Source organism: Somniosus microcephalus, chromosome 13, assembly GCF_052327205.1.
Source record: "Somniosus microcephalus isolate GS21.2 chromosome 13, FLI_Smic_1.0, whole genome shotgun sequence".
In the NCBI taxonomy this organism is placed as follows: Eukaryota; Metazoa; Chordata; class Chondrichthyes; order Squaliformes; family Somniosidae; genus Somniosus; species Somniosus microcephalus.
In genome coordinates, this window is record NC_140999.1 from 7,305,925 (window position 1) to 7,313,781 (window position 7,857).

Consider the following 7,857-nt stretch of genomic DNA (forward strand, 5'->3'; position numbering starts at 1 on the left):
TACTCAACAGCCCTCTGGGGTGGAGAATTCTAAAGATTCACAACCCACCCTCCGAGTGAAGAAATTCCTCCTCATCTCAGTCCTAAATGGCCCCTTATCCTGAGACTATGCCCCCTAGTTCTAGACTCTCCAGCCAGGGGGAAACAGCCTCTCAGCATCTACCCTGTCAATCCCCCTCAGGATCTTCTATGTTTCAATGAGATCACCTCTCATTCTTCTAAACTCCACAGAGTATCGGCCCATTCTACTCAATCTCTCCTCGTAGGACAACCCTCTCCTCCCAGGGATCAATCTCGTGAACCTTCGTTGCCCCCCCCTCTAAAGGCAAGTACATCCTTCATTAGGTATAGTCTGGTTCAGTCTTAGAAGTGGCGGAGCTGGGGGACTGGAGTCAGTGCCAAAGGCTTGGGTTTTTGCGCGTCTGACGGATATTCTTTGCTGTCGGCAGCTCTGTCCCCTGCTGGATCCCCCAGCCCTCCAGCGTGGTACTGAGGCACACAGTCGAGGAAGGTGTCGGGTTTCCTCCCTGACCCTGTTCTACGACTGGGCTCAGGTCCCCCCGGCTAAGAGGGGAACAAAATATCAGCAATGGGCTCCCATCCCTGGTCACTATCCAGTGACTCCTCCTGTGAAATAGAATCAGGAGCAGGCGGGAAAGTGGAGTTGAGGTCGAAGATCAGCCGTGATCTCATTGAATGGTGGAGCAGGCTCGAGGGGCCGAATGGCCAACTCCTGCTCCTAATTCTTATATTCTTCTTAATCTTACAGCACTGAAGGAGGCCATTCAGCCCATTATCTCTGTGCTGGCACTCTGGAAGAACTATCCATTCAGCCCCATTTCCCATTCGATTTTATTTTTTGAAATATTTATCCACTTCCCTTTTAGAAGTTGTCATGAATCTTATCATGACTCACGAAGTAACACTAGGCGGCCAGCTGGTGGCGCCGTCCAAGAAGTATAAATACACTGGCGTGGGCCCAGCTTGCTCAGGATGTTTCTGTAACCAGGAACTAGTGATGTAACTAGAATCTCATGGTTGTGAAACAGTTGATTAAAGCCTTGTTTTATACTCAAACCAAGCACTCGGTAGTCTTTTTACATCAGAAGCCACTATTGATTCTGGTTTTCTTTTTAAAACTCATTCTGGGGATTGTGGACGTCACTGGCTCGGTCGGCGTTTATTGCCCATTCCCTCGTTACCTGGAGAAGGTGGTGGTGCGCCTTCTTCTGGAACCACTGCAGTCCGTTCTCATACAATGGAGGGGCTTGCGAGGCCGCTTCAGAAGGCCATTAAGAGTCAGCCACGCTGGTGTGGGATTGGAGTCACAATTAGGCCCAGACCGGGTTAAGGACAGCAGGTTTCCTAATGTAAAGAAGGACATCAGTGAACCTGTTTTTTTTTTACAAAGTGATTATCTGCACAAACATTTTTTGAGTCCTTCTGTGGTTGGCCCCACCCCCTTTCTTGCGCATGTGCACCCGATCCCCTTGCGCGCTGTTACCGAGGCTGCCCAAGCGCCGTACCCCACTGTTGTGGCTGCAGTGCAGCGCGGACCGGGCTTTGTTCAGCTCCGTGGGACGAGGCCCGTCACTGGATCCGTGCTGGTCCGGGGGGGGGGGGGCGGGGGGGGGGAGAGAGGATCAAAAGGGGTGAGAGAGGAGGGGAGGGGGAGAGGAGAGGGGAGAGGGATACAGCAGGGATCGGAGGGGGCGGGGGGGAGAGAGGGTATCATAGAAACATAGAAAAATAGGAGCAGCTCTGCCATTCAATACCCATACCCCTTGATGCCTTTTGTGTCTAGAAATCTATCTATCTCCTTCTTAAATATATTCAGTGACTTGGCCTCCTCAGCCTTCTGTGGTCGAGAATTCCACAGGTTCACCACCCTCTGAGTGAAGAAATTTCTCCTCATCTCAGTCCTAAATGTTCTACCCTGTATCAGAGTGAGAGGGGGAATTGGAGGGGGAGAGAGAGAGGGAATCGGAGCGAGAGAGGGAATTGGAGGGAGGGGTGGGGGGAAGGTCAGGAGCTTGGGTGGGGGGGCGCGGGGAGTATGTCAGTAACTTGGGTGGGGTGGCGGGAACTTGTTTGGGGGTGGGAGAAGGCCTTAACCCACGAGGGTGAGCCCTGTCTGTTCCAAGTGAGCTCTGCTCCGTCTGGAGTCGAGAGTCAGAATGGCTCAAATTCCACTTTGCAAAGTAACTGATCACTTAGGCAGGGAGGATCTAATTACACGTTCCAGAGAAACTGCTGGGTGTGTCTGGTCTCCAAGGGGACCAATCAGCAATCAGGACTTGTCATCCAAGGGGACCAATCAGCAATCAGGACTTGTCATCCAAGGGGACCAATCAGCAATCAGGACTCGTCATCCAAGGGGACCAATCAGAGCTTTTGGTGTTGCGAATAAACACGTCCTTTTTTTTTAAACGACAATCCGACAGCTTCATGGTCACTATTACTCTGACCAGCTTTTTATTTCTAGATTTTTTTTTTAAAGTGAATTCAAATTCTCAGACTGCCCCGGTGGGATTTTAACTCACGTTCTCCGGATTACTTGTCCAGTAGCATAACCACTACACTACTGTACCCTGCTGCCACCCTTGTTTCTGGCAAGGAATTGCGTATCATAACAGCCCTCTGATTAAAAGGATCGGGCTTGCCTGTGGTAATGCCCCACATGGTCAAGTAGCATGCACCATTCATTCAGTCTCTGGACTCAGGTGAAGAATGGGCAAGATACGGGGTGGGGGCCATGGCATCGTACCCCAGGCTGAGTTAGAGCATTCAGGAGAGGGGCAGGAAAACTGGTCCCCTCCATATTTTCAACAGCAGAGGAAATTCAGCTCTTGGGTCTGGTCCAATTCGAGAGCCATTGGGTTTAATATTCTTTAAGATCTTGGTGCACAAATTCTGCCACGTCCCTTAAACGGTTAATGCAAATTCTCGCTGCTCCTCAGATCAGGTTCCCACAGTTTGGAGATACATGCTAATCTCCGTTGCTAAGGAAACCCTGGGAAACTTAGACGATGCAAATGAGACAAGAATGGAAACTGCATCTGGGTCAGTGGCTCTGCATCGGCAACTAGCATCTTAACTAACGGGGAATGGGGAAAGAGGGGGAATGGGGAAAGAGGGGGAATGGGGAAAGGGAGAGGGGGAACGGGGAAAGGGAGAGGGGGAATGGGGAAAGAGGGGGAATGGGGAAAGAGGGGGAATGGGGAAAGGGAGAGGGGGAATGGGGAAAGAGGGGGAATGGGGAAAGAGGAGGATGGGGAAAGAGGGGGAATGGGGAAAGAGGAGGATGGGGAAAGAGGGGGAATGGGGAAAGAGGGGGAATGGGGAAAGAGGGGGAATGGGGAAAGGGAGAGGGGGAACGGGGAAAGAGGGGGAACGGGGAAAGAGGGGGAACGGGGAAAGAGGGGGATGGGGAAAGAGGGGGATGGGGAAAGAGGGGGGATGGGGAAAGAGGGGGAATGGGGAAAGAGGGGGAATGGGGAAAGAGGGGGAACGGGGGTTGGAAAGAGGGGGAATAGGAAAAATGGGGGAATGGGGAAAGGGAGAAGGAAAATGAGGAAATTGAGAGGGTGATGGGGAATGAGGAAAGGGAGGGGGTATTGGGGAAAGAGCGGGAATGGGGAAAGGGGAATGGGGAAAGGGAGAGGGGATGGGGAAAGGGAGAAGGGGATGGGGAAAGGAAGGGGGAATGGGGAAAGAGCAGGAATGGGGAAAGGGGAATGGGGAAAGGGAGAAGGGGATGGGGAAAGAGCGGGAATGGGGAAAGAGCAGGAATGGGGAAAGGGGAATGGGAAAGCGAGAACGAGTTGGGAGGGGGGAATGGGGGAAGGCGGAAATGGGAAACTGGCTATTAATACAGAAATACATTTCAAAAATAAAATGGAGATTTTAAAATGTAAAATTGCAATTCAGTGAGAAGCATGAATATGTTAATTGTAATTATTAATTGGCTAGAAATAAACTACATATTCAATTAAAAAAATTAGCATTACTCTGAAAATATTTGGGGTTCAATTTCCCCTATGTGCTAAATTTAGTGAACTGGTTAAGATATTCACCCAGATTTCTGTCTGTGATACTATTGTCTTGTCTGTTTAAACTAAAGTTATCCACTGCTTCAGTTGAATAAAGACAGGATTGTTTTTTTTGAAAATGTGTTAGGTGATCGACTAAAAATAGGTGAGGCCAGGGAGTAAAAGCAGTTTTCATTTAAAAACTGACCCCTCGCTTTCATTTGGAGCGAGAGTCTCCCACGTATCGTTTCAGCATGCCACATTGTTAAAAGGAGCTTATCGATTGTAAATCTCATTCCAAGCACTCAGCACGCTCCTCGTAATCAGATCACTTGAAGCAAGCAACTTTGAATTAAGTGAAGATTATAGAATTATCGTACAATCTGACAGCACAGGAGGCCATTCAGCCCATCGTGTCTGTGCCGGCTCTTTGAAAGAGCTCTCCGATTCATTCCACTCTTCCTCCCCCATCACCTCCCCCCCACCCACTTCGACTTCCCCAGAGCCCTGCAAATGTTTCCTTTTCAAGTATTTCTCCAATTCCCCTTTTGAAAGTTACTATTGAATCTGCTTCCACCGCCCTTTCAGGCAGCGCATTCCAGATCACAACAACTCGCTGCGTAAAAACATTCTCCTCATCTCCCCTCTGGTTCTTTTGCCGATTACCTTCAATCTGTGTCCTCTGGTTACCGACCCTCCTGCCACTGGAAACAGTTTCTCCTTATTTACTCTATCAAATTCCTCATAATTTTGAACCGCTCTATTAAATCTCCCGTTAACTCCTCTGCTCATCCTTGTTTTCAAATCCCTCCGTGGCCTCGCCCCCTCCCTATCTCTGTAATCTCCTCCAGCCCTACAACCCTCCGAGATCTCAGCACTCCTCCAATTCTGGCTTCTCATCCCCGATTTCCATCGCTCCACCATTGGCGGCCGTGCCTTCAGCTGCCTGGGCCCCGAGCTCTGGAATTCCCTCCCTAAACCTCTCCATCTCTCTCCCCTCCTTTAAGATGCTCCTTAAAACCTGTCTCTTTGACCAAGCTTTTGGTCGCCCGTCCTAACATCTACTTATGTGGCTCGGTGTCAAAGGTTTGTCTGATTATTCTGCTGTGAAGCGCTTTGGGATGTTTTACTATGTTAAAGGCGCTATATAAATACAAGTTGTTGTTGTTGTTCTAAGGAGACCAATCCCAGCTTCTCTCGACGCTGCACGTAACTGAAGTCCCTCATCCCTGTTGTGTTTAGTATTGTTTTGCATAGTGTCAGCCGTGGCTCAGTGGGCAGCACCCTCGCCTGAGTCAGAAGGTTGTGGGTTCAAGTCCCACTCCAGAAACTTAAGCCCCATAAGCTAGGCTGACGCTTGCAGTGCTGAGGGAGCGCCGCACTGTCGGAGGTGTTGTCTTTCGGATGAGACGTTAAACCGAGGCCCCGTCTGCCCTCTCAGGTGGATGTAAAACATCCCATGACACTATTTCAAAGAAGAGCAGGGGGAGATGTCCTGGGGCCAATATTTATCCCTCAATCAACATCACTGAAACAGATAATCTGGTCATTATCACATTGCTGTTTGTGGGAGCTTGCTGTGCGCAAATTGGCTGCTGCATTTCCTACATTACAACAGTGACTACACTTCAAAAAAGTACTTTAATTGGCTGTAAAGTGCTTTGGGACGTCCTGAGGTTGTGAAAGGCGCTGTAAAAATGCACTTTCTTTGAAAACACATTTCAAAATTTCTCCTCCACAGCAATTGATTGACTTAAGAATCAGGAGCAGGAGTCGGCCAATCGGCCCCTCGAGCCTGCTCCGCCATTCAATAAGATCATGGCTGATCCAATCTTGGCCTCAACTCCACTTTCCCGCTCACTCCCCATAACCCTTGACCCCCCTGTAGTTCAAATGTCTGTCAATCTCTGCCTTGAATATATTCACAGCTCTCTGGGGAAGAGAATTCCAACGATTCACGACCCTCTGAGAGAAAAAATTCCTCCTCATCTCCGTCTTAAATGGGCGACCCCTTATTCTGAGACTATGCCCCCGAGTTCTAGATTCCCCCACGAGGGGAAACATCCTCTCTGCATCCACCCTGTCAATCCCCCTCAGAATCTTATATGTTTCAATAAGATCACCTCTCATTCTTCTAAACTCCAATGAGTATAGGCCCAACCTGCTCAACCTTTCTTCATACGTCAACCCCTTCAACTCCGGAATCAACCTCGTGAACCTTCTCTGAACTGTCTCCAATGCAAGTATATCCTTCCTTAAATAAGGAGACCACAACTGTACGCAGTACTCCAGGTGTGGTCTCACCAGCGCCCTGTACAGTTGCAGCAACACTTCCCTACTTTTATACTCCATACCTCTTGCAATAAAGGCCAACATTCCATTTGCCTTCCTAATTACTTGCTGTACCTGCATACTAACATTGTGTTTCATGTACTAGGACCCCCAGATCCCTTTATACCGCAGCATTCTGTAGTCTCTCTCCACTTAAATTATATTTTGCTTTTCTATTTTTCCTACCAAAGTGGATAACCTCACATTTTCCCACATTATACTCCATCTGCCAAATCTTTGCCCACTCACTGAACCTATCTATATCCCTTTGCAGACTCTGTCCTCCACACAACTTGCTAACCCACCTATCTTTGTATCATCAGCAAATTTGGCTACAGTGCACTCGGTCCCTTCATCCAAGTCATTAATATAGATTGTAAATAGTTGAGGCCCCAGCACTGATCCCTGTGGCACCCCACTAGTTACTGATTGCCAACCGGAAAATGACCCATTTATCCCGACTCTCTGTTTTTTGTTAGTTAGCCAATCCCCTATCCATGCTAATATATTACCCCCAACCCCGTGATCTCTTATCTTGTGCAGTAACCTTTTATGTGGCACCTTATCGAATGCCTTCTGGAAATCCAAATACACTACATCTACTGGTTCCCCTTTATCCACCCTGTTTGTTACATCCTCAAAGAACTCCAGCAAATTTGTCAAACACGATTTCCCTTTCATAAAACCATGTTGACTCTGCTTGACTGTCTTATGATTTTCTAAATGTCCTGCGACTACTTCCTTAATAATGGATTCCAGCATTTTCCCAATGACCGATGTTAGACTAACTGGTCGATAGTTTCCTGCGTTCTGTCTCCCTCCTTTCTTGACTAGGGGCGTTACATTTGCGGTTTTCCAATCCGCTGGGAGCTCTCCAGAATCCAGGGAATTTTGGTAGATTACAACCAACGCATCCACTATCTCTGCAGCCATTCACCTATTTTATCTTTAATACAAAAGGCAAAATACTGCGGATGCTGGAGATCTGAAATAAAACACAGAAAATGCTGGAAACACTCGGCAGGTCAGGCAGCATCTGTAGAGAGAAACAGAATCAACGTTTCAGGTCGATGACCCTTCGTCAGAATTAAATATATTCGTAGAATCATAGGAATTTACGGCACAGAAGGAGGCCATTCGGCCCATCGTGTCCGTGCCGGCCGACAAAGAGCTCTCCAGCCTAATCCCACTGTCCAGCTCTCGGTCCGTAGCCCTGTAGGTTACGGCACTTCGAGCGCATATCCAAGTACTTTTTAAATGTGATGAGGGTTTCTGTCTCTCCCACCCTTTCAGGCAGTGAGTTCCAGACCCCCACCACCCTCTGGGTGAAAAAAGTTCTCCTCAACTCCCCTCAAATCTTTCTACCAATTACTTTAATTTTCCTACAACAGTGACCACACTCCAAAAAGTACTTCATTGGCTGTAAAGCACTTTGAGACATCCAGTGGTCATGCAACTTAATATAAATTGCAACCGGAAAGTGGTGAAGGAATGAA